Source organism: Bos indicus, chromosome X, assembly GCF_029378745.1.
Source record: "Bos indicus isolate NIAB-ARS_2022 breed Sahiwal x Tharparkar chromosome X, NIAB-ARS_B.indTharparkar_mat_pri_1.0, whole genome shotgun sequence".
NCBI lineage: Eukaryota > Metazoa > Chordata > Mammalia > Artiodactyla > Bovidae > Bos > Bos indicus.
In genome coordinates, this window is record NC_091789.1 from 91,993,195 (window position 1) to 92,021,152 (window position 27,958).

General features: G+C 38.1%; 1 long non-coding RNA gene and 1 pseudogene across 1 annotated transcript in view; both read right to left on the reverse strand.

Moving 5' to 3' along the window:
• The window catches only part of LOC139181289 (uncharacterized), a 58,180-nt gene that overhangs the window by 7,631 nt on the left and 22,591 nt on the right, over window positions 1-27,958 (reverse strand). Inside the window, exon 2 of the long non-coding RNA XR_011565286.1 lies at window positions 47-153. This is a non-coding gene — a long non-coding RNA (uncharacterized lncRNA). The remainder of the gene's footprint in view (window positions 1-46; window positions 154-27,958) is intronic.
• On the reverse strand, window positions 3,860-24,356 carry LOC139181284 (cyclin-C pseudogene; annotated as a pseudogene).

The window sequence follows — 27,958 nt, forward strand, 5'->3', positions numbered from 1 at the left end:
TTTTACCCCTTTTCAGACCATTCATTTTTATCACCCTCCTACTCACCTTTGGGCCTTGTTTGTTTAATCTTTTCCAGGGATTCCTCCAAGACCGAATCTGAGCCATTTCCCGAGATCAAGTCAAGACTGTTCTTTTGCTCGAGATCCTGATGGCTAGAAGAGAAAATCAACACTATGGGCCTTAGACTTCCTTTGTCCCAGACCACAAACCCCTGACCCTCATTTATCAGCACGAAGAAGCCCTGAACTTTAATGACTCCCACTTATCTTTCTCTTTTTATATGTATTCCTTAGGGTCTGGAATGAAGCAAAGTTACGTGGCTCAAAATAGCCTGGAGTTAAAACTCCCCTCTGGGTCCTCCCCACCATTCTATGCAAAACAAAGAATTCTCTCACCCAAAGAAAAAATGGACATTAAGGTTGATTACGTCCATCTCCCAGCTGGTCCCAGCCTCTGGTCGATCTCCAGAATTCCTTGCCCTAGCCGTTTAAGAGATAACTAATCCGAACAACCTTGGAGAAGAACAGGCCCCCTTAAGACAGTAGATTTCCACATATATGCCTATATATACTTACTCTTTTTTTGGGTTAGTGCATCAGCTCACTAATCTGACTACTGCCCCTTCTTGTCTCATTAAAGGTGATATGTTCCTGTAAAGTGTCGGTCTCGTTCTTTCTCCGAACCTCACTTTCTCTAATTCCCTTACCCTACAATTTGAAAATTATATGAAATTCAAATTTCAGTGTCCAATAATAAAATTTCAAACATAGCCACACTCATTCATTTACCCTGATGAAAGAAATTTTCACATATTGAGGTATGGGGACGTCATTCTGGCTAATACATGAGTTAACTTGAATTTTATGCTAACTAAAACAGCCTATTTGTGGCCTGTCAAATTTACATTGTACATCTAGTTTAATTATTAAAGAAAAGGGCACACTGACAAGAAACAGAGAAAATGCAAATAAGATAAATGTTAAATACCTCCTTTTCTGGATGCCAATGCTGGTACTCCTTCAGTGATGAGATTCCCTTCCCAGGTGCCAAGGCCATTACTGACTTGCTCTGTACATTCTGATCTGTTTTTTCTTTTTTTTAACTTTGAAGGAATGTATCCCTGACATGTTTGATGTTATTTATTCTGACAAGATATAAAACTGCCCTGAAAATCAAGCTTCTCCAGAGCAGTTCCTCACAGTTATCTAAGAGGCTGTCTTCTGGGCTGCAGTGCTCAGTTTGGCTCAGTTTTACTCTTTTCTATTCCTATTCATGGACTTCCCAGGTGGCTCTACTGGTAAAGAACCTGCCTACTAATGCAGTAGACATAAGAGACTCAGGTTCTATGTCTAGGTTGGGAAGATCCCCTGGAGGAGGAAATGGCAGCCCACTCCAGTATACTTGCCTGGAGAATCCCACGGACAGAGGAGCCTCGCAGGCTACAGCCAATAGGGTCGCAAAGAGTCGGACACAACTGAAGTGACTTACCATGCAAACTGTGATTATTTCATTACAGTTTCAATTTGTCATCACTACAATGGCAGAGTTGAGTAGTTGCCAAAGAAACCATATGGCCTGAAAATTCTAAAGTATTTACTATCTGGCCCATTCCAGAAAAAAATTTCCATCCCTAGCTTTACACAATCATATCAGTTATATCAATCATATCAATACATAGGTTGGAGCTATAAGCAACGTGGGTGTCCTTGGCTTTAACTTGCATTGCAACTTGTTACCTAGCCTACGGGTGGATGTTTTCAGGCTTCTGGGAGATATGAGGCTCTCATATCTCTATTTTCTCTTCCTCCCATCCAACCTTCTATCCTGTAACTTCGCACAGGTCTGACTTAGAGATCTCTGCCTTTGCCTTTACCCAAGAAGAGCAAGAAGTGACTGAAACCCAGAAGAGTTATAGTGCAGTTGTTCATTCACCATCTACTTTATTTTCCACTGGATATTTGGAACCTGACAAAAATACATCCCATTAAATTGAAAAGTAAAGGTAGGGTCACAGAAAACACAAAGCAAGCAAAATATTAACATCAGAGAAGACTGGGACGTAGGCATGAAATTCACATATGTTTAGCTGTGAATTTGTCTCTGATTTTCTTACAGCTGTAGCAAAAAGGGTCAGTTATGTTGATGAAAATAATCAATAAACAATCTATAACAGGAATAGAAAAGAGTTTTATTTGAGCCAAATTGAGGACGATAGCCTGGAAGGCAATCTCTCTCAGATAGCTCTGAGGAACTGCTCTGGAGCAGCATGGTTTTCAGCCCAGTTTTATATCTTGTCAGAACAAGGAACATCAAACAAGTCAGGGATACTTTGTTCAAAGTGTGTAAAAAATAAACAGACCAGCATATATACAGCAAGTCTGTATGTTCTTGGCACCTGGGAAGGGAGTCTTATCATTGAAGGAGTACCAGCACTGGCATCTCAGGAAGAGAGGCATTTAGTCTTTATCTTATCTGGATATTCTTTACTTCTGGTCAATGTGCCCTTTTCTTTAATAATTGAAGCAGATGTACAATGTAAGTTTGACAGGCCACAAACAAGCTGTATTAGTTAGCATAAAATTCAAGTTAACTTATGTATAAACCAGAATGACTTCTCCATACCTCAGTATGTGAAAGTTTCTTTCATTGGTTGTGTGATTTGTATTGTTTATGAGGGAAAATCATACCAATTTATCAGAAGTAAATATTTCATGGCACTCAGCAGGAAACTATAAAATGAGAACTCTCCTTCACTTCCTACACTAAAATGAATTCCAGATGGGTTAAAGATTTAAATGTAAAAATAAAACTATGAGCATACTAGAAGAAAAAAATGAAAGAATCTTTCATTGTTTTCTTAGAGTGAAGTCCTTTCTAATCATAACAAAATTATCCGGTCATGAGAGAATATATTGGTACATTGTGTACATAAAATTAATATATGCAGTTCAGTTCAGTCGCTCAGTTGTGTCCAACTCTTTGTGACCCCATGAACCGCAGCACACCAGGCCTCCCTGTCCTTCACCAACTCCTGGAGTTTACCCAAACTCATGTCCATTGAGTCAGTGATGCCATCCAACCATCTCATCCTCTGTCGTCCCCTTCTCCTCCTGCCCTCAATCTTTCCCAGCATCAGGGTCTTTTCAAATGAGTCAGTTCTTCGCATCAGGTGGCCAAAGTATTGGAGTTTCAGCTTCAACATCAATCCTTCCAATGAAAACCCAGGACTGATCTCCTTTACGATGGACTGGTTGGATCTCCTTGCAGTCCAAGGGACTCTCAAGAGTCTTCTCCAACACCACAGTTCAAAAGCATCAATTCTTCGGCGCTCAGCTTTCTTTTTTTTTTTTTTTCTAATTTTATTTTATTTTTATTTATTTATTTTTTTTGTTTTTGTTTTTTCTAATTTTATTTTATTTCTAAACTTTACATAATTGTATTAGTTTTGCCAAATATCAAAATGAATCCGCCACAGGTATACATGTGTTCCCCATCCTGAACCCTCCTCCCTCCTCCCTCCCCATACCATCCCTCTGGGTCGTCCCAGTGCACTAGCCCCAAGCATCCAGTATCGTGCATCAAACCTGGACTGGCAACTCGTTTCTTACATGATATTTTACATGTTTCAATGCCATTCTCCCAAATCTTCCCACCCTCTCCCTCTCCCACAGAGTCTATAAGACTGTTCTATACATCAGTGTCTCTTTTGCTGTCTCGTACACCGGGTTATTGTTACCATCTTTCTAAATTCCATATATATGCGTTAGTATACTGTATTTATGTTTTTCCTTCTGGCTTCCTTCACTCTGTATAATAGGCTCCAGTTTCATCCACCTCATTAGAACTGATTCAAATGTATATAGTCCAACTCTCACATCCATACATGACCACTGGAAAAACCATAGCCTTGACTAGATGGACCTTTGTTGACAAAGTAATGTCTCTGCTTTTGAATATGCTGTCTAGGTTGGTCATAACTTTCCTTTCAAGGAGTAAGCGTCTTTTAATTTCATGGCTGCAGTCACCATCTGCAGTGATTTTGGAGCCCAAAAGAATAAAGTCTGACACTGTTTTCCCATCTATTTCCCATGAAGTGATGGGACCAGATGCCATGATCTTTGTTTTCTGAATGTTGAGCTTTAAGCCAACTTTTTCACTCTCCTCTTTCACTTTCATCAAGAACTCTTTAGTTCCTCTTCACTTTCTGCAATAAGGGTGGTGTCATCTGCATATCCGAGGTTACTGATATTTCTCCCGGCAATCTTGATTCCAGCTTGTGCTTCTTCCAGCCCACCGTTTCTCATGATGTATTCTGCATATAAGTTAAACAAGCAGGGTGACAATATACAGCCTTGATGTACTCCTTTTCCTATTTGGAACCAGTCTGTTGTTCCATGTCCAGTTCTATCTGTTGCTTCCTGACCTGCATACAGGTTTCTCAAGAGGCAGGTCACGTTTAACTTAAAAAGCCATAAAGTCAAATGAGAAATGCAAAGAAAAAATTTCAAGAGATATAATCAATAGCTAGTTTACTCAATACATAAAGAGCTCTTATAGATCAATATAAAAGGCCAGTAATTTAAAAGAAACTAGACAGAGACAATTCATAGATATACAAATCACTTTCAAATACATGAAAATTGTTCATTCTAAATCATAATAGAGAAATGCAAGATAAAGATATGAAATTCTCTTTCATCTATCAGGCTGGAAAAGACCAGAAACATTTGTAATGCAGTTGGCCCTTGAACAACAGGGTTATTGTTTGATCTGCGTAGGTCCTATAAATATATTGGAAGAATTTTTGGAGGTTGGCAACAACTTGAAAAAACTTGCAGATGGAACATGTAGACTAGAAATATTGAAAAAAATTAAGAAAAACATATATCATGAATGTGTAAAATACATGTAGATACTAGTCTGTCCTTACATAAGCATAAGGTGATAATTAATATAAAATTAATAGTGTTAGTTTTCTTCTTGCTGTTGTTGTTCAGTGGCTAAGTCATATCTGATTGTTTGCGACCCCATGGTCTACAGTACACCAGGCTTCCCTGTTTTTCACTGTCTCCTAGAGTTTACCCAAACTCATGTCCATTGAGTCAATGATGCCATTCAACCATCTCATCCTCTGTCACCCCCTCCTACTCATGCCCTCAACCTTTCCCAGTATCAGGGTCTTTTCCAATGAGTCAGCTCTTTGCATCAGGTGGCCAACGTATTGGAGCTTCAGCTTCAGCAACAGTCCTTCCAATGAATATTCAGGGTTAATTTCCTTTAGGATTGACTGGTTTGATCTTGCTGTTCAAGGGATTTCAAGAGTCTTCCCCAGCACCACAGTTTGAAAGCATCAACTCTTATGTGCTCAGCTTTCTTTATGGTCCAACTCTTACATCCCTACATGACTACTGGAAAAACAATAGCTTTGACTATGTGGACATTTGTCAGCAAAGTGATATCTCTGCTTTTTAACATGCTGTCCAGGTTTGTCACAGATTTCCTTCCAGGGAACAAGTGTCTTTTAATTTTATGCTGCAGTCACCATCCACTTTGAAGCCTTTGAAGACTTTGAATCCCAAGAAAATAAAATCTGTCACTGTTTCCATTTTATAATAGGTGCTCACTAAATGCTTGCTACACCTGAAGTCAGTCTACTAAAGAAGCATTTATTTCTATGCTTGGGTAAAGATTTCACCAGCTTTATCATAGAATCTGTGAGAAATCATGTTTGCCACAATGTTTCAGATGCAAGTAGATAAAGAAAGATGAGTCCTTCTTAGAAGTCTTTTGACAAATGTGACTGGGTCAGAAAGATGACCTCGAGAAGGAGATGGCAACCCACTCCAGTATTATTGCCTGTGAAATACCGTGGACAGAGGAGCTTGGCGGGCTACAGTCCACAGGATTGCAAAGAGTCAGACACAACTGAAGCCACTTAGCATGCACACACACACACACACACACACACACACACACACACACACATATACAGGGCTTCCCTGATGGCTCAGGTTAAAGCGTCTGCCTCCAATGCGGGAGACCCAGGTTCAATCCCTGGGTCAGGAAGATCCCCTGGAGAAGGAAATGGTAACCCATTCCAGTATTCTTGCCTGGAGAATCCCATGGATGGAGAAGCCTGGTAGGCTACAGTCCACAGGGTCACAAATACACACACACACACACACACACACTTTATTTTTGGCTGTGTTGGGTCTTTGCTGCTGAGTGGGTTTTTCTCTAGTTGTGTTGAGTGATGGCTACTCTCTAGCTGCGGTGTGCAGGCTTCTCATTGCAGTGGCTTCTCTTCTTGTGGAGCATGGGCTTTAGGGCATGCGGGCTTCAGTAGTTGAAGCACATGGCCTCAGTAGTTGTTGTGAAAGGCTTAGTTGCTCTGCGGCATGTGGGATCTTCCCTGACCAGGGATAGGACCCATGTCTCCTGCATTGGCAGGAGGATTCTTTTACCACTGAGCCAACAGGGAAGTCTAGGATACATACATATATATATATATATTATTTTGTTTATTGAGGTAAAATATACGTAAAATTTACCATTTTAACTATTTTTAAATGTACTTAAGTGGCATTAAGTACATTCACATTGTTCTACAACCATCACCACTATCCATCTCCAGAACTTTTTCATTTAGAACATCTTTAACAACTTTAAAGCACAGGTAACTCTTTGACCCAGCAATTCCAATTCTAGGAATTATCCCACAGATATATTAGCACTATTATGTATTGAAATATAGTCAAAACATGCACAGCAGCATTGTGTGTATTAGAGAAATATTGGAAACAACCTAAATGTCCATCAGTGGAGGATGGGTCTAATTAAGGTACATCTGTATAACAGAAAATGAACAATTAACCATAAAATTATAATCCAGGGCCTGTATGTACTCAACAACATGGCCTCAAAATAATAAAGTATAAAAATAAAATTCTAAAACTTCTTTTATGATTTCTTGTAAGCCATATCACCCAGCAAAGAATTCTCTTAGTCTCTGTTTCTCTAGAAATGTATTTTGTCTTTGTTAATTTTTTTTAATTTTAAAACAATTGTGGATTTACTAGAATTTGCAAAAATAGCACAGAGAGGTCTTGTGCACCTTCACCCAGTTTCCTGCAATGGTTAAATCTTATGTAACTATAGTATGATATCAAACAGAGGAAACTGACATCAGTATGATGTGTGTATATAGTTCTATGCTATTTTATTACATGTGCAGATTCAATAACCTCTACTACAATCAGGATACAGAAATATCCTCTTGTTGAAATTATCTGCCTCATGTCACCCTTTCCCAGTTGCACCCACCTCTCTCCCTAGTATCTCTTAACTCCTGACAACCACTAAATTGTTTTCCATTTCTATAATTTTTTTTCATTTTGAGAATGTCTTATAAAGGGAATTATATACTCAATGTAATGTCCTTGAGATCCACCCAAGTTGTTGCTGGTTATCAACACTTCCTTTCTTTTGTTGTTGAGTAACATTCTCTAGTCTGGATGTATTGCAGTGTGTTAACCCTTAAGTTTTTCAGAAAAAAAGTTTTCAGAAAACTAAGATCATGGCATCCAGTCCCATCATTTCATGGCAAATAGAAGGGGAAAAGGTGGAAGCAGTGACAGATTTTATTTTCTTGGGCTCCAAAATCACTGCAGATGGTGACTGCAGCCATGAAATTAAGACACTTGCTCCTTGGAAGAAAAGCTATGACAAACCTAGACAGTATATTAAAAAGCAGAGACACCACTTTGTCGACAAAGGTCTGTCTAGTCAAGGCTATGGTTTTCCCAGTAGTCATGTATGGATGTGTGAGTTGGACCATAAAGAAGGCTGAGCACTGAAGAACTGATACTTTTGAACTGTGGTGTTGGAGAAGACTCATAGAGTCCCTTGGACAACAAGGAGATCAAACCAGTCAATCCTAAAGGAAATTAACCCTGAATATTCATTGGAAGGACTGTTGCTGAAACTGAAGATCTAGTACTTTGGCCACCTGATGGGAAGAGTCAACTCACTGGAAAAGACTCTGATGCTAGGAAAGATTGAAGGCAAAAGCAGAAGTGGGTGGCAGAGGATGAGATGGTTAGATAGCATCACTGATTCAATGGACATGAATCTGAGCAAACTCAGCGAGATAGTGAGGACAGAAGAGCCTGGTGTGCTGCAGTCCATGGGGTAGCAAAGAGTCAGACACGACGTAGCAACTGGACAACAACAACACTCATTCACCTATTGAGGGACATTTAGGTTGTTTCCTATTTTTGGCTATAACCAGTAAGGCTGCTGTGAGCAATTGCATACAGGTTTTTGTGTAGATTTAAGTTTTCATGACTCTAGGATAAATGTCTAGGGATACAATTGTTGGACTGCATGGTAGTATATGTTCAACTTATTTAAGAAACTGCCAAACTGTGTTTCCAGAGTGGCTGTATCATTTTATAGTCCCACCAGCAATATATGAATGACCTAGTTTATCTCACCCTCTTTAGCATTTGGTGTTGAAAGTGAAAATGTTAGCTGCTCAGTCGTGTCCAACTCTTTGCAACCCTATGGACTGTAGCCCGCCAAGCCCGTCAGGCTCCTCCGTCCATGGGATTTTCCAAGCAAGAATACTGGAGTGGGTTGCCATTTCCTTCTCCAGGGGATCTTCCCGACCCAGGCATCGAACCTGGGCCTCCCGTATTGCAGGCAGACTCTTTACAATCTGAGCTACCAGGGAAGCCAGCATTTGGTGTCGTCACTATTAAAAAAAAAAATTTAGCCCTTCTAATCGGTGTGTGTTAATATCTCATTGTGGCTTTAGTTTGCATTTCCCTGATAGCTGAAGATGTGGAACATTTTGTCCTATGCTTGTTTCTCATTCGTATATCCTCTCTGGTGAAATGTCTTTTCACATCCTTTGCTCATTTCCTACTTAGATATTTTTTTAAACTTTTCAGTTTTCAGAGTTCTTTAGACATTTTTGATACAAATCCTTTGTAATTTATATGGTTGGCAAATATTTTCTCCATCTCTCTTTTTGTCCTCTTAATGGAGTCTTCTACAGAGCAAAAGTTTTTTAATTTTTGAAGTCCAAGTTATTGATTATTTTTCTTTTTGGATTGTGCTTTTGGTGTTACGTCTTCACAAGCCTAGCTCCCAAAGAATTTTTCTTGTGTTTTATTCTAAAAGTTGTGTAGTGTTATGTTTTACACTTAAGTTTGCAATGTTTTTAGAAACAGCCTTTTTGAGATATAATTCACATGCCATAAAATCCATACATTTGAAGTGTACAATTCAATGGTTTTTAGTATATTCACAGAGTTGTGCAACATCACTACAATCTGATTTTAAAACATTTTCAACACCCCAAATTGAACTCTTGTGCCCAGTCTTCATTCCACTCCAGCCCTAAGCAAGCACAAATTTATTTCCTGTTTCTATAGAGATGCATATTCTAGACAGTTCATATAAATGGAAACATGTGATATGTGACCTTTTGTATCTAGTTTCTTTTACTTATCATGTTTCCAAGGTTCATTCATCCATGTTTTAACATTTATTTGTATTTTATTCCTTTTTATGGCTATTCCATTGTGTGTATGCACCATGCTTTTCCCCTACTTTGCCAGCAGAGTAAAATGTAAAGTCCTTATCTCCATTTGTTTCTTTATACTCCTCCTTTTACAATATTAAGTGTTTATTGAAAACCACATCAAACAATGTTATAATTTTTGCTTCAAACATGATTTAGAAAACTCAAGAGATGTCAAATCTATTTTATTTATTCTGTTTTTACTCCTTCAGTTGTTTTGACTTCCATTCCTGTGCTCCAAGATTTCTTTTTTTTAATCATTACTTTTGTGTTACAAGGATTTCCTTTAGCCATATTTTCAAAATAGGTCTGCTGGTGACAGATTTTCTTAGATTTTTTTCATCTGAGAATGTCTCAATTTCCCTTTTATGCCTAAAGGATACTTTTGCTGGTTAAAGACTTGTTGGTTGACATTTCTTTTACTTCATCACTTTAAAAATGCTATGCCAATTCCTTCTGGTCCCCATGTTTTCTGATGAGATTCACTGTCATCCAAATTGTTTCCCCATGTATATAAAGTATTGTTTCTCTCTCTTTGCTTTCAATAATTTTTGTGTTTAGTTTTTCAGACCTTCCCTCTTTCACCTCTCCTTCCAGGACTTTGATGACACAAATGTTGGAGTTCTATTAGTTCCTGAGGCTCCACTCATTGTTTTTAATCTATTTTCCCCTATTTTCAGATTGGGTATTTTCTATTGTTCTATTTTTGGGTTCACTGATCCTTTCTTCTGTCCTCTCTATTCTGTTTTTTACCCCATCCATTGTTTTTTCTTTTTTAAGCTGGATAATTTACTTTTATTCTTGCAGTTTTATACTAGGAAGTTAACATTTAATTTAATAATCCATTTTCACAGTTGATTTATGAAAAATTTTAATCCTTAAATTGTATATCAATATCCTATGACTCCAAATTTTATTTATCACTCTCCTTCAAGTCTGAAGAAAACAATCATGTAATTTAATAACTTCTACTGCAGATGGTGACTGCAGCCACGAAATTAAAAGATGCTTACTGCTTGGAAGGAAAGTTATGACCAACCTAGATAGCATATTCAAAAGCAGAGACATTACTTTGCCAACAAAGGTCTGTCTAGTCAAGGCTATGGTTTTTCCTGCGGTCATGGATGGATGTGAGAGTTGGACTGTGAAGAAGGCTGAGTGCCAAAGAATTGATGCTTTTGAACTGTGGTGTTGGAGAAGACTCTTGAGAGTCCCTTGGACTGCAAGGAAATCCAACCAGTCCATTCTGAAGGAGATCAGCCCTGGGATTTCTTTGGAAGGAATGATGCTAAAGCTGAAACTCCAGTCCTTTGGCCACCTCATGCGAAGAGTTGACTCATTGGAAAAGACTCTGATGCTGGGAGGGATTGGGGGCAGGAGGAGAAGGGGACGACAGAGGATGAGATGGCTGGATGGCATCACTGACTCGATGGACGTTGAGTCTGGGTGAACTCTGGGAGTTGGTGATGGACAGGGAGGCCTGGCGTGCTGCAATTCATGGGGTCGCAAAGAGTCGGACACGACTGAGCAACTGAACTGACTGACTGACTGACAGACAGCAAGGTCCCACTGATGTAACATTTAGTCTGACGTCCTACACTCAGATGAGAATTAAAAACAGCCAGTATCTAACTGGCCTGAAACCTGATTGTGTTCCTAGCTCAGGATTCCTGTAGTAAATCTGTTCCTGACTCAGGAATCGAACTGGTGTCTCCTGCACTGCAGGCAGATTCTTTACCAACTGAACTATCAAGGAAGCCCTATAAGTCCACACTAAGACACAAAAATAAACTAGGGTTTGTATATCACATAAAAAACTCCACAGTAAAAATAACATTAAAATGCTATCAAATTTCAACCATATTACGGTTTTTCTCCAGTTAGCTTTCAAAATGCCTGATTAACTGAATTAAATGCAATTTTTAAAACTGTTTGCCCAGCATTTCAAAATGGTTATGGAGTATAACTTTTAAAATGTCAAAGTACACTGTACATATTGCACTTTTCTGCTAGGCTGGGCTAGTATCCTCCATGGAAAGACACCAAAACTAGTGAATAAAATACATTTTAAAATCATATGTAGTTGATTAATTTTCCTGAAATTATCATCATCACCACCAAAACTTTCCAGGACTTTGTAAGATTTGATTCCTTAAATACAGTTTTAAAGTTTAACTTAAGGAGAGGGAAAAAAATCCTCATATATTTGACTTATTTCCTTTTTTGGTCATTCATTGACCAAAGAAAATTTTAAACAAATTATGTTTCATATTTTCTGGCTTAACAAAAAGCTATGATCTCTATTATCCAAATTAAGAAAAATTTTACTAATCAGAAGCTATTAATTTTCAAAAGTCTATGTATGTCTCTCTGTAGGTCCCCTTAGAACCTTTCCAAACTTTCATAAACAATAGATTTTAATCAATTATGTACTAGAATCAAATTAGGTAAGAAAAACATTTTGCAAAAATAAAATAACTTCCCAACATGCTTGACAGAAACAAGCTATTCATTTGTGTTCCATTGAAGACATTACTGAAATCTGTCCAGTGGTTTATTTCCAACTGGTCCACTATGAAATTCTTCAGAATGTTTTAAGATTGGCTGTAGCTAGAGTTCTAACTTCCATTTGGACCCTGTTCTCCTTCACTGTTTGGGGGAGGTTTTGGTTTCAGTATCTTACTAAGAATAGTTGCCATCTCTTTTCTCTCATCAAAATTTTTCCACTGCTCATACAGTTTTAAAATAACCCTGATTATTTCCAAGATCTTCTCCATATCCACAGAAAGCTTAGCAAACCACTGTCTGGCATCTTTCTGCTGTAGAACACAGGCTACATGCAGGCAAGCTAAAACTATCATGAAAGGAGGATACAGTAGGCAAAGATCCCTTCTGTAGGTATTGTTCACTATCCTCCATGCAAGGCGAAGCAAAATGTCTTCTTGGCCCATGTTCTGCACATACTGGAGCAAAGGTCTATAAGGATGATACACTATCAAACAACAATCCATTAATTCTAAAAGACAGAATTCGCATTCTAATATATGGTTCATCCTATAAGGAAATTCCTTTGGAAAGGCATATGAAAATCTAGTTTTCAAAACAGAAGTAGCAGCAGAAATCAATCTTGTATTTGAGACTACTCCAAATTCCTCTATTTGGATGCCAAAAGCACATAGATAGGAGCCATTAATACAGGATCTATACTTTTCAGAGAATACCTTACATAGAATCTCTTGAAATAGACCGTAGAAGTGGCAATGATTTGTCTTAATTTAGGATGTTCACCTAATGCTTGGATAACATTTGTAAAAAATATTTGTAATTTTTAATACTCTTTTACTGAGAGAAACTTTAAATCCTTTTGATGTTCCTTCAACAGATCTTGTTTATCAAAAATCCATTGCAAATAGTGTGAGCTCTGCCAAAATTTCCCTGCCATGGGACACAGCTTGCCCTGATAAAAAAGCACCAGCCAGCTGAGCAGCCCACAGAGTGACCATAGACCCAGCCCACCCGGTTACCATGCTCCTTGATCTGATGGGCTCAGCTCTGCTCCTCAGCAGCGATGGTGAGAGCCCCTTGAGTTTTTTTTTTTTTTTTAATTCAGTTATTGTATTTTTCTTTTTTGGTCATAGTTTTATTGAGATACAATTTACACATTTAATGTGGATAAATACCCAGAAGAGGTTCAATTTCTCCACAATCTATATTTTTCAATTATAAAATTTGTTTTTATCTATATCTTTTGTTTCTTTGCTTATGCTTAGATTCTGTATTTCTTTCACTTGTTTCAAGTGTGTTCATAATTGAAGCATTTTTATGGTGGATGCTTTAAAATTCTTGTCAGACAGTTTTAACATCTGTATCATCTTGATGGTGGCATCTGTTGATTATTTTTCTTCATTCAACTTAAGATTTTCCTCATTCCTAGTATTCCTAGTGATTTTCTATTGCATCCTTCACTTTTTTGTATTATGGTATGAGACACCATGCAGATATCAAAAAGGCAGTATTACTTCATTACAACCAGGTTGTGGTCAAAGTCCCAGTTACCCCATAGCCTCTGGTGATACTCTGGATGGGGGTACCTCATTACTGCTGGGTAGAGATGGGAGTTAATACTAACCACTAAGCCTCTGCAGAGACTGTCCTGGCTAGGAAGGGGTGAGGGTCTCATTGCTGCTTCCCATGTGGCCTCCACTGACACCCGTGGGTAGGATCTTTGTTACTGCTGGGTGTGGAAGTCCAGGTTCCTTGTAGAGTGTCTAGGTGTCTTCTGGCATTATAAGGAGATGCAGCCTCATTACTTCAGGGCAGGCATGAAACTCCTGGCTTCCCATACAACTTTCCCTGAAACTACAGTGGCATGAATAGGCAGAGATAATATTTTGCCTTTGTTTTGAAGCACAAAACTTGATATAGTTATTGATTGACAGTGTTTTTCTTTCAGCATTTTTAATATTATTTGATTGCCTTCTGCCCTGCATTGTTTCTGATGACATTAGCTTTAATTTCATTGTGGTTCATTTTTTCTGTGATATTGTTTTTTTCTTGACAGTTTCCTGGTTTTTCGCTTGCAGCAATTTAACTACGGTGTATTTAAAAGGTGTGGGTCTGTTTGGATTTTCCCTTCTTAGAGTTTGTTGAGCTTGTTGGATGAGTAGGTTAATGTTTTTCATCAAATTTAGAAAGTTAGTGGACATAATTTTCCAAATATTTTTTCTTCCTTATTCATTCTCTTCTCTTTCTGAGACTCCTGATGTACGTATATTGGTACATTTGATGTTGTCCTATAGGTCTCTGGTGCTGTCTTCATTTTTCTTCATTCTTCTTTGGTCTATCTTCAAATTCACTGACTCATTTTTCTACCAGGTCAAGTCTGCTGTTGAGATCCTACAGTGAAATTTTCATTTCAATTGTTGTACTTTTTAGCTCCAAAATTTTCATTTGGTACTTTAAAAAATAATTATCTTTCCTCATGGATATTATTTATTTGATAAATTGTTGCCATCATCAGATTAGATCAGATCAGTCGCTCAGTCGTGTCTGACTCTTTGCGACCCCATGAATCGCAGCATGCCAAGCCTCCCTGTCCATCACCAACTCCCAGAGGTCACTCAGACTCAACGTCCATCGAGTCAGTGATGCCATCCAGCCATCTCATCCTCTGTCGTCCCCTTCTCCTCCTGCCCCCAATCCCTCCTAGCATCAGAGTCTTTTCCAATGAGTCAACTCTTCGCATGAGGTGGCCAAAGTACTGGAGTTTCAGCTTTAGCATCATTCCTTCCAAAGAAATCCCAGGGCTGATCTCCTTCAGAATGGACTGGTTGAATCTCCTTGCAGTCCAAGGGACTCTCAAGAATCTTCTCCAACACCACAGTTCAAAAGCATCAATTCTTTGGCACTCAGCCTTCTTCACAGTCCAACTCTCACATCCATACATGACCACAGGAAAAACCATAGCCTTGACTAGACGAAACTTTGCTGGCAAAGTAATGTCTCTGCTTTTGAATATGCTATCTAGGTTGGTCATAACTTTCCTTCCAAGGAGTAAGCGTCTTTTAATTTCATGGCTGCAGTCACCATCTGTAGTGATTTTGGAGCCCAGAAAAATAAAGTCTGACACTGTTTCCACTGTTTCCCCATCTATTTCCCATGAAGTGGTGGGACCGGATGCCATGATCTCCGTTTTCTGAATGTTGAGCTTTAAGCCAACTTTTTCACTCTCCACTTTCACTTTCATCAAGAGGCTTTTTAGTTCCTCTTCACTTTCTGCCATAAGGGTGGTGTCATCTGCATATCTGAGGTTATTGATATTTCTCCCAGCAATCTTGATTCCAGCTTGTGCTTCTTCCAGTCCAGCGTTTTTCATGATGTACTCTGCATATAAGTTAAATAAGCAGGGTGACAATATTCAGCCTTGACGTACTCCTTTTCCTATTTGGAACCAGTCTGTTGTTCCATGTCCAGTTCTAACCGTTGCTTCCTGATCTGTATATAGGTTTCTCAAGAGTCAGGTCAGGTGGCCTGGTATTCCCATCTCTTTCAGAATTTTCCACAGTTTATTGTGATACACACAGTCAAAGGCTTTGGCATAGTCAATAAAGCAGAAATAGATGTTTTTCTGGAACTCTCTTGCTTTTTTGATGATCCAGCAGAAGTTGGCAATTTGATCTCTGGTTCCTCTACCTTTTCTAAAACCAGCTTGAACATCTGGAAGTTCACGGTTCACGTATTGCTGAAGCCTGGCTTGGAGAATTTTGAGCATTACTTTACTAGTGTGTGAGATGAGTGCAATTGTGCGGTAGTTTGAGCATTCTTTGGCATTCCCTTTCTTTGGGATTGGAATGAAAACTAACCTTTTCCAGTCCTGTGGCCACTGCTGAGTTTTCCAAATTTGCTGGCATATTGAGTGCAGCACTTTCACCGCATCATCTTTCAGGATTTGAAATAGCTCCCCTGGAATTCCATCACCTCCACTAGCTTTGTTCGTAGTGATGCTTTGGACCCCTTCATAAACAGCTTCTATTGAATAATTTTTTCCTGTATATAAGTCATACTTCTCTGTTTTCTTGCATGTCTCATAATTTTTATTGTTTTTTGCAGGAGGTGTGAAAACAGGATATTTTAGATAACATATTCTAACAACTCTGTATTCTGATCCTCCCATCCTCTACAGAATGGTTTTATTTGTGACTTGCTCAGAGTAATTCTGAAGAGTGTTTTCCTCAGTGTCTAGATGCTTTTATTTCTGCTCAGTGTTTATAAACATTGTTTTCATGTACTTAAGTCTGACCTTGTTAGGATAGTCCCTGGGTCAGCACAGATTATTTGTCAGTCAATGATTGGTCAAAGATTATACTTAGACACCTTGAGGCACTAAGGCAGCAGCTACCTTTTGCTGATGGATCTGTTATGTAGCTTGGGAGAACACATTAAAAGTGCATCTATTTTCCAAGTATCTCCTGGCTTTTACTCTCTACAGTTACAGTGTTTTATGTTCAACTTGCTAGAGCAAACTCCAGTTTCTCCTGAAGATGCATGCCTATTTGCTTGTGTGTACAGTACTTCTAGATCACTTGATAATTAAGGTTTTTATCAGGGGGTAATGTGTCTGTGTCATTCCCTGGATCTCTCTGTTAAATTTATGACAGACATGCTGGTTTATTGCTTGCCCCAATCAGTATTGAGCTAGCTATAATGTTGACCCTTCCTGATTGTAAATCACTGAGATCACTGATGTTTTTTGATATTGCCCCTGGGCCTAGAATTTTCCTCACTCTCCTCCTGCAGCTTAGCTGCTTGTTCTTAGGGACTCTTTGTTCCTAGCGATACTTCTGTGTCTGGGAGCTAGAAGGGGCAGGAACAGTTCCAGGTTAAAACACTACAGACTCTCATCATTCTTACTGAGATTCAAGTAGATTTTCTTGAATAAGCACTTTTCAATTTGTTGTATAATTTTGGTCAATGTCCAGAGTCTTTAACTTGTTGTCTTTTGACAATTTTTTTCCACTTTTGTAATTGCTTTTTGGGGAGAGGATTTGCCAAGCTTGTCATTTAGCCATTCTAGAAGTCTCTCCCTTCCTGAAACTGGATTTTTTTTTATTGCATCATTTAAAAAGTATTAGTATGCTTAATGAAAATTTGTGCCAGTATAAATTAACAGTTTTGATAGAAATAACTTATGCATGCTGTGACATAGACTCTTGATCAGTTCCAAAAAACGCTTAATACCACGCAGTGTCTGTATTTTTATATGTGATGATTATGACACATAAGAATGAAGAGATATTGCATTATTCCTGACAATGGGTGATAATAGTTTGAAGTATCAATAAATGAGTAACATTATTTTTCTCCTTATATCATGCCTTTATTTCAGGAACTAGTCTTTTATTCACGTGTTACTTCTGTTTGACACTTTTCTCACTTCTAGGGGTAAAATGTGTTTCTCCTTTAATATCCCTCATAGCTGATAAAATATTGCCTCCTTTCAATGGATATCTGCAGTTCAAACATTGAAATGCTCAGTCAGATGGTGTTAAAATATATTCATACTTACATAAGGAAAGTAGATACTACTTTAAGCTTCCTATACTAATTTCTCTTTTTAAATTCTATTGGAGTATAGTTGATTTACAAGGTTGTGTTAGTTTCAGGTGTACAACAAAGTGAGTCAGTTATACATATACATATATCCACTCTTTTTAAAATTCTTTTCTCATATAGGTTACTACAGAGTACTGAGTAGAGTTCCCTGTGCTATAAGTAAGTCCTTATTAGTTATCTATTTTATATTATATATTGTACTACTTATTTCTTAAGCAGTCACCTTAGATTAGGTAATAGGAAGAGTTCTGTGGTTTTATTTTTCTGTAACCAACTGGAAGAAGAATTAATGTCATATTCTAATATGTTCTGAGAATTTAAAGGCTTTAATTTAAAATAGTGGTTTCCAAGATGATTTCTTCTAAAATGATTCTCCTAGTATCATAAAGTAAAAGCAAGTTCTAAAGAAGGTGAATGTTATTCTTTTTTTTTATTTCCCTGCACCATGCAGCTTGTGAGATTTTAGTTCTCTGACCAGGGACTGAACCTGCTCTTGGTAGTGAGAGCATGGAGTCCTAACCACTGAACCACCAGGGAATTCCCAATGAATGAATGTTATTCTTGTTATTACAGGTATCTGGTTGAGACTTTTCATATCCATCTTAAGAACATTTTTAATTCAGAGAAGACTAATTTTAGAATCTTGTCTTTTTCCCTTTAAATATTCTATAATATTTATTCAACAAGTTTAAGTTCTGAAAATGCCTTGGTAGACATGAATTGTAGATAATATCAACATCTCAATTTATGGCCTTACAAATGAATTGTAATTTGTTTCTTTTTTTGTTACTTTGTCGTCTGCAATGGTTATACACAAATAACTTCTTTGTGTTAGTTTTATTTCTGTTTTTGTTAGTTGAGTTTGAAACTAAGCACTATGAGAAAATTAGCAATCCATCAAAAATTTCTTTAAAAAACCCACCAGTAAACTCATTTGAAAATTTGACTTTGTCAAATGATTTTTTTAAAAATAGTTTTTGTACAAACATAAAATAGCAATCATTTGACTTCATAAAGTGAAATATTTCAGATTATTGCTGAACAATGTTTGTTTGTGGATAATATAAAAAGAGTTATTTAGAATCCTGGACATGCAGTTTGTCAACAAAAATTCAATTAACTATCCAGTTAAGAAGAAAAAAAATGGAATTTTATTTGAGCTAAACTGAGGATTATAACCAGGGAAACAGATTCTCAGAAAGCTGTTAGAAGTCAAAGGCACAGTCATACACATTTTTGAGACAAAAGATTGTACATCAAAATGACATACTGATATTTTATATAAAGTTCATCAAGGATATATAGTCCAGGTGAGCACATATAAAGTGAGCAGCAAGTCAACATGACCCCCTACAGAGCTGGGAAAGAATGGTATTCTTCTAAGAAGTTACACTGTTGGAGTCAGAAGAAAAAAAAAAATGATCTTTATGGTTGAGCAGGCACTCCCATCTTTGAGGAGCTCTGGTTAATGTGCAGACTGCACATTAGGGAGGGAGGGGAGAGGTCCAAACAGAGAATTTATGTTTAATTTTTTTTCTTGTTCTGCCTTAAAATATAAATTTTATTTCATTTCAATGACCATAGGTTTAATATAGTGGAATTATATGCTTCCTGATCTCTTATTATTATCTAGTCTGCTGAATTCCTGCTAATCAAAATTATAAATGTGTTCTAATGGAAAATAGGCATAATTTAGTCATATACTAGACCATTCAGATATGACTTAAATCAAATCCCACATGATTATACAGTGGAGGTGACAAATAGATTCAATGGATTAGATCTGGTAGACAGAGTGCCTGAAGAACTATGGATGGAGGTCCGTAACATTGTACAGGAGATGGTGACCAAAACCATCGCCAAGAAAAAGAAATGCAAGGCAAACTGGTTGTCTGAGAGACTTTACAAATAGCTAAGGAAAGAAGAGAAGTGAAAGGAAAGGGAGAAAGGAAAGACATACCCAACTGAATGCAGAGTTCCAGAGAAGAGAAAGGAGAGATAAGAAGGCCTTCTTCCATGAACAATTCAAAGAAATAGAGGAAAAGAACAGAACAGGAAAGACTAGAGATCTCTTCAAGAAAACTGGAGATATCAAGGGAACATTTCATGTAAAGGACAGAAACGGTAAGGACCTAACAGAAGCGGAAGAGATTAAGATGAGGTGGCAAGAACACACAGAAGAACTATACAAAAAGGTCTTAATGACCCAGATAACCATGATGGTGTGATTACTAACCTAGAGCCAGACATCTGGAGCGTGAAGTCAAGCAGGCCTTAGAAAGCATTACTACAAACAAAGCTAGTGGAGATGATGGAATTCTAGCTCAGCTATTTAAAATCCTAAAAGATGATGCTGTTTAAAGTGCTACTCCCAATATTTCAGCAATTTAGAAAACTCAGCAGTGGCCACAGGACTGGAAAAGGTCAATTTTTATTCCAATCCCAAAGAAAGTCAGTGCCAAGGAATGTTCAGACTGCAGGACAATTGCACTCATTTCACATGCTAGTAAGGCTATGCTCAAAATCCTTCCAGCTAGGCTTCAACATGAACCAAGAACTTCCAGATATGCAAGCTGGATTTAGAAAAGGCAGAGGAACCAGAGATCAAATTGCCAACATTCACTGGATCACAGAGAAAGCAAGGGAATTCCAGTAAAATATCTACTTCTGCTTCATTGACTATGCTAAAGCCTTTGACTGTGTGGATCACAACACACTGTGGAAAATTCTTAAAGAGATGGGAATACCAGACCACCTTACCTGTCTCATAAGAAACCTGTATGTGGGTCAAAAAGCAAGTTAGGATCTTACATAGAAAAACTGACTGGTTCAAAATTGGGAAAGGAGTACGACAAGGCTATATATTGTCACCCTGCTTATTTAACTTGTATGCAGAGCACATCATGTGAAATGCAGGCTGGATGACTCACAAGCTGGAATCAAGATTTCCAGGAGAAATATCAACAACTTGTGGCTTAGATGGTAAAGAATCTGCCAGCAATGCAGGGGACCCAGGTTCAATCCCTGAGTCAGGAAGATCCCCTGGAGAAGAGAAAGGCAACCCACTCTAGTATTCTTGCCTGGAGAAGTCAATGGACAGAGGAGCCTGGTGAACTACAGTCCATGGGGTCGCAAAGACTTGGACATGGCTGGGTGACTAGCACTTTCACTTTCACTTTTAGATATGCAGACAATACCAGTTTAGTTGCAAAAAGTGAAGAGGAAGTATAGAGCCTCCTGATGAGGGTGAAAGAGGAGAGTGAAAAAGCTGGCTTAAAACTCAACATTCTAAAAACTAAGATCATGGCATCTAGTCTCATCACTTCAAGGCAAATAGAAGGGGAAAAAGTGGAAATAGTGACAGACTTTGTTTTCTTGGGCTCTGAAATCACTGTGGATGGTGACTGCAGCCATGAAATTAAAAGACGCTTGCTCCTTGGAAGAAAAGCTATGACAAACCTAGACAGTGTATTAAAAAGCAGAGACATTACTTTGCCAACAAAGGTCCATATAGTCAAAGCTATGGTTTTTCCAGTAGTCATGTACAGATGTGAGAGTTGGACCATAAAGAAGGCTGAGCACTGAAGAACTGATGCTTTCGAACTGTGGTACTGGAGAAGACTCTTGAGAGTCCCTTGGACAGCAAGGAGATCAAACCAGTCAATCCTAAAGTAAATCAACCCTGAATATTCATTGGAAGGACTGTTGCTGAAGCTGAAGCTCCAATACTTTGGCCACCTGATGGGAAGAGCCAACTCATTGGAAAAGTCTCTGATGCTAGGAAAGATTGAAGGCAAAAGCAGAAGGGGGTGGCAGAGGATGAGATGGTTAAATAGCATCACTGACTCAATGGACATGAATCTTGGCACATATCACTGGTTGTGCTTCAAAGAAACTCTTAAAAAGGGGAGCCTGTCGTTAGGCTTATTCTCTTCACATTTTTCTCTTTGTCTCTTCCCATTGTTCTTGTCAGAAGAGTAGGTACAATGCCTAGGGCTGGAGGAGCCATTTATAGCCATAAGGATTATCTCCATTTGCTCAGGCAGTGTAACAAAATACCATTAACTGAGTGGCTTACAAAAACCAGATATTTATTTCTCACAGTTTTGGAAGCTAGAAGTCTGAGATCAGGATGCCAGTACATTGGGTTTTAGTGAGGGCCCTCTTCTGGGGTGCATACTGTTAACCTCTAGCTGTATCCCCACATGGCTGAGAGTAGAGCAGAAGAAGCAAACTCTCTTGTGATATTTATAAGACCACTAATCCTATTCATGAGTGCTCCACCCTATGACTTCATCTAACCCCAATTACTTCCCAAAGGCCCCACTTCCAAATACCATCACATTGGGAGGTAGAGTTTCAATATATGACTTTTGGGAGGACATAAACATTAGGTCCATAACAAGGGTTAAAACTATAAGCCAAAGATGGAGTTACAAAAAATACATTATCTTGGTTCCACAATGCTATCTTTGAGTGGCTACATCAATCCCAGACTGCCTATTTCTGGACTTCTTCTGACATGATATAAATAAACTTGCTTTTGGTTTAGATCATCATTTCATGTGTAGGATTGTGTTTATCACAGCTGAATGAAACCCCAGCGCAGGATTTTTTAAATAAAAATTATGCATACTTGATTGAAAATGTATGTTCTATAATTTTAGTACAAATTTTCATAAATATGTCTGTTTGTGCTTGTTAAATGTGTTTTCAAGTATAATGTGTACCACTGAATTTTTATTTCAATCTGTCACTTACTGCTAGACATATGTTGAAATCTTCTCTTTTGATTATGGATTGTTAAATTCCCCTTGTAATCTTGGCATGTTTTTCTTGTTCCCTGAGGCAGTTTTACTAAGTACAAAAAAATTTAGACATTTAATTTCTTTCTGGTTAATTGTTCCTCTTATGCTTATGTAGCAAATCTTTTTGAACTAACAATGAATTTTCTTTCATTCATCTCCCCCTCATGGTGCTTACATTATAGTTGGCAGGGTTAGGGTGGGGTGGGAGAAGGTGGATGATAAATCATTAAGTGCAGGGAAAGAGCATGCAGAAGGAGATAAAGAGTGGGGAGGCTGAGGTTTATATTCTGTAGAGGATGGGCAAGAAAAACCTCCCAGGTAAGGGGTCTGAAGAGATCAAAGTGAATTGAGAGAGAAAAGTTTCTGAAGCTGCATGTGGGGTGTTACAGCAATTGCAAAGAGGACAGTGAGCCTGAAGTTGAGCAAATAAAGCCAAGGGTGGAAAGAGGTAAAATCAGAGATGTAGCACGTCCTGATTATATAAGTCCTCATAAGCCACTATAAGAACTTTGCCTTTTACTTTCAATGAGGTGGGGATCCATTAGAGGGTTCTGAGCAGAGATATCGATAATATCACTTATGTTTTAAAAGGACCATTATGGCTATTATGATTAGAATTGACTGTAGAGAGATGAGGGCAGAAGCAGGAAGACCCGTTGGGAGGCTGTTATGAAATCCAGGTGAGAAATAATAGTGATTTGCACTAGGGTGGCAGCAGTTGTTAGATTCTGGATATATTTTCAAGATAGAACTCTTGACAATATTTTCTGATGGGTTGGATGTAGTATGTGAGAGAAAAAGTAAGTAAAAAATGACACAATTAGAGGCTAAGTACTTCTGACATGAGCAAATTAGAATATCAAAGTTTCTAGTTCCTTAGCGGGAAAGGCTGTGGGAGTACCAGGCATGGATGGCAGCAGTAAGGAGAAAGGAGTTTGGTTGTTAACATGTTAAATCAAACATGCCTATATAGCATCTAAAGTGGAGAATGTCTGTGTACAGTTTTCCACGAGTCTGGATGTAGAGATAAAGCTATAGATATAAATTTGAGGGTCTTGAACCTATAAATGGTACTTAAAGCCATGAGACTAGCTGTTAATCACCTAGAGAATGAGTATAGATAGGAAAGAAAAGAGGTCTGGGGACTGAGCCCTGAGGTACTGCAACTTTTACAGCTTGAGGAGTAACATGCAAAGGAAGACTGAGAGTGGAGAAATAAGAAAATCGTATCTAGGAAAGCAGTGATAATATGTTTCAATAAGACAACGATCAACTTTAACAAATGATGCTAGGTCAGGTAAGATGAGGAATTAGCATTGGATTGAACATTGTGAAGGTCATTGGCGACTTTGTCAAAGGCAGATTCAGTAGTGATAGGGACGAAATCTTGATTGGAGTGGGTTAGAAAGTGGAAGGACAGAAATTGGAGACAGTCAGGAAAGAGAGCATTTCTTTTTGCCCTTAATGTCTATTTTGTCTAGTATCCATATAATCATATCAACTTTTTTGTTATTATTTATCTGGCATATCTCCCTTCTTTTCTATTGTGGTAAAATATACATAATATAAAACCTGCCATTTTAACCATGCTTACTTTTCCCATTCTTTTAACTTTCAATGTTTCTGGGAATTTATGTTTTTATTGTGCCCTTTGTAAACAGGTGAAAAATCATGCTTGGATTTAAAATGTTCTAGTCTTTTGTACCATTTTGATATAGGTAAAATATTCACAGATATTTACATGGTTATGGATGCTTAAAAGCTCAAACAGCCCTTAGAAGAAGAGACATATATAACTTACAAGTCAGAATATAGAAAATAGAATGATAGAAAATTGAGAACAAAAAACTTTGTTCTTAAAAAAAGGGCTAGAAAGCAAGAAAAAGAAACAAAAATAGAAAAACTAGGACAAATAGAAAGCATGTAATAGGATAGTAGAAATAAATCCCATAATGTTAACAATCATAATAAATGTAATAGAATAAATTCACCAGCTAAAATATTAAATATTGTCACTGGAATAAAAAAATGCAAGTTACCATCTGTTTATAAAGACATCTAAAACATAAGGACAGAAAAGGTGGAAAGTCAAAGGGGTGAGGTTATATTAATATCAGACAATACAGAGTTTAAGGCCAAAAATACTAAAAATAAAGAGAATAACTGCATAGTGATAAAGAGTTCAGTTCACTAAGAACTTTTAATTCTAAAATCATATGAATTAATATGTAATATCTCGTGTTTGCCAAGGGGAAGGGGGGTGGGATAGGATAGTATTGAGAGTTTTGGATTAGCAGATACAAACAATTATATATGGGATGGGTAAACAACAAGGTCCTACTGTATAGCACAGGGAACTATATTCAATATCCTGTGATAAACCATAATGGAAAAGAATATGAAAAAGAATATTTAAGATTATGAATATATACATAGAACTGAGTCACTTTGTTGGACAGCAGAAAGTAACACAGTGTAAATCAACTACAATAAAAATTTTTTAAAATGAAAAAAATAGTCTTAAAACATACAAGGCAAAAGTTGACAGTACTACTAGGGAAAAAGAAAAGAAATCTACTGTACATCACACATTGCTGCTCTCAGCTATCACTTGTACTTGGCTAGGATGATGGGGGACAGCTCAGACTAGCTGTCTCTACTGAGCACCTTCAAGTAGCACCCCAGCATGTAGAGACATTTGGTTCTACCGTAGAATTTATGTGAATTCAGGCACGTTAATCTAAGCTCTCTAAGCTATAGTTTTATCATCAGTAAAACAATAATAAAAATATCTATCCCTTGGGGATATAGTGGGGAATAAACTATATGGTGCATAGGTTGGAAAGTGTTTTCTGCCTATTACTTTCCTAGCTGGTTTTGCCTGGACGAAATGCCAAGATTCAGCAGAATCTCCCTTCCAAAGTCTCTTTTAGGTGCTCAGCAGGTATCCAGCAGATTTCCTTCTATAGGAGACTTATGAGTGTCCTGGACCATGGAAAACAGGGTTGTCACAAGAAGTTTTCATAATATGTGCAACAGGGATGACATATTTATCATAGCAGAATGTGGACACTACATTCACTTGTGGCCAGTTAGAGTGAATTGCTCTAAGTGTTTTCTCTCTTCCTAGTTGTAATTCCAACAGCTATGCCCCATAAGCCCTGGGAAAGACTGAACATGATTATGCCCTAATTGAGACCTGGAATGCTCATGGCTAGGTCGTCTGCCCCTTTGCCATTTCCTAACTTTTTCTAGTCTCATCAGCTGAACAAGAAACTGGACCTAGGATCTCTCTCTGTCCAACCTACCCAAAATATATCAGAGAAAAGCCCTGCTTTGTGGGGTCCAGAAATACCTTCACTTTGGTACCTTGCTGGGGGGACTTGCTCTGGAAAGCTCTCACTCTGTTATCCTGAAGTTGGTAAAAAAAAAAATTTACACCTGTTGCTTATTTTTTGTTTATCTTTCTAGCTCCCCTCTATTAGCTACAAGGACCATGACAAGCTTCACAATCACACTCCTTTCCAAGTTGCACTTTTCTTTCCCTTTCAGTGACTTTGGGCTTCCTGTTTTCCCTCCTTGACCATCTATAACACAAGAGAGAAGTTAATGGTGGAGTTATAATACATCCAGTAAATCTTAGATTCATTTACAATAGGGAAAATTAGGAAACAGTCCAAATATCCATCAACTGGTGTATGGATAAACAAACTGTGATACATCCATACAATGGCATATTCAGTCAGTTCAGTTCAGTCACTCAGTCGTGTCTGAGTCTTTGCAACCCCATGAATCGCAGCACGCCAGGCCTCCCTGTCCATCACCAACTCCCGGAGGTCACTCAGACTCACGTCCATCGAGTCAGTGCTGCCATCCAGCCATCTCATCCTCTGTCGTCCCCTTCTCCTCCTGCCCCCAATCCCTCCCAGCATCAGAGGCTTTTCCAATGAGTCAACTCTTCGCATGAGGTGGCCAAAGTACTGGAGTTTCAGCTTTAGCATCATTCCTTCCAAAGAAATCCCAGGGCTGATCTCCTTCAGAATGGACTGGTTGGATCTCCTTGCAGTCCAAGGGACTCTCAAGAGTCTTCTCCAACACCACAGTTCAAAAGCATCAACTCTTCGGTGCTCAGCCTTCTTCACAGTCCAACTCTCACATCCATCCATGACCACAGGAAAAACCACAGCCTTGACTAGCTGGACCTTTGTTGGCAAAGTAATGTCTCTGCTTTTGAATATGCTGTCTAGGTTGGTCATAACTTTCCTTCCAAGGAGTAAGCGTCTTTTAATTTCACGGCTGCAATCACCATCTGCAGTGATTTTGGAGCCCAGAAAAATAAAGTCTGACACTGTTTCCACTGTTTCCCCATCTATTTCCCATGAAGTGGTGGGACCAGATGCCATGATCTTCGTTTTCTGAATGTTGAGCTTTAAGCCAACTTTTTCACTCTCCACTTTCACTTTCATCAAGAGGCTTTTTAGTTCTTCTTCACTTTCTGCCATAGTAATGCTAACAGTTGGGCTATTCTCTTACTGTGCCTAATTTATAAATTAAACTATATCATATGCATGTATGTATGTATAGGGAAAAATAGTATGTTTAACGTCCCATACTATCTGTGGTTTCAGGCATCCACTGGCGATCTTGGGACACAATCCCTATTGACAAGGCAGGGACTACTGAAGTAGCAGCACTTATTGTGTTGCTCAAATTGTTTCAGCTGTGTCCATTGGGAGCTCCTTCAGGTTGGCTCCTGTGTCGTTTTTTATTGTTTAAATAAACTTTAAAAATCTATGATAGCTTTAGATTTATTTTTCAAAACAGTTTTAAAGATACTACAGAGAGTTCCCATATACTCTTCATCCAGTTTTCCCTATTGTTAACATCCTGCATTGCTGTGGTATGTTTGTCACAACTAAGGAACCAACACTGGTACATTACCAATAATATTAACTAAACTACACACTGTATTTGCATTTCCCGGCTTTAATGTCCTTTTTCTGCCCCAGTATCTCATCCAGGACACCACATTACATTTATTCATCATGTCCTTTTGACTTCTCCTAGACTGTGACAGTTCCTCAAACTTTCCTTGTTTGTGATGACCTTGACAGTTTTGAGGAGTAATGGTCAGGTGGACTGAGCATTCTTCAATTGGTTTTATTTGACATTTTCTTCATGACCAGACTAGGGTTTGAGATTTTAGGAGAAATACCACAGAAGTGAAGTACCATTCTCATCACTTCCTATCAGTGGTACATGCTATCAATGTGACTTATCAACAATAATGTTAATCTTGATCAATTCCCTAGTATATATTTGCCAGATTTCTCCACTGTAAAATTTCTCCCCATCCCCATTCTATACTCTATTCTTAGGAGAAAGCAAGTTGCTAAACACATGCACCCTCCAAACCCCAGGGATGAAGAGAAGATTTTAACTACCACC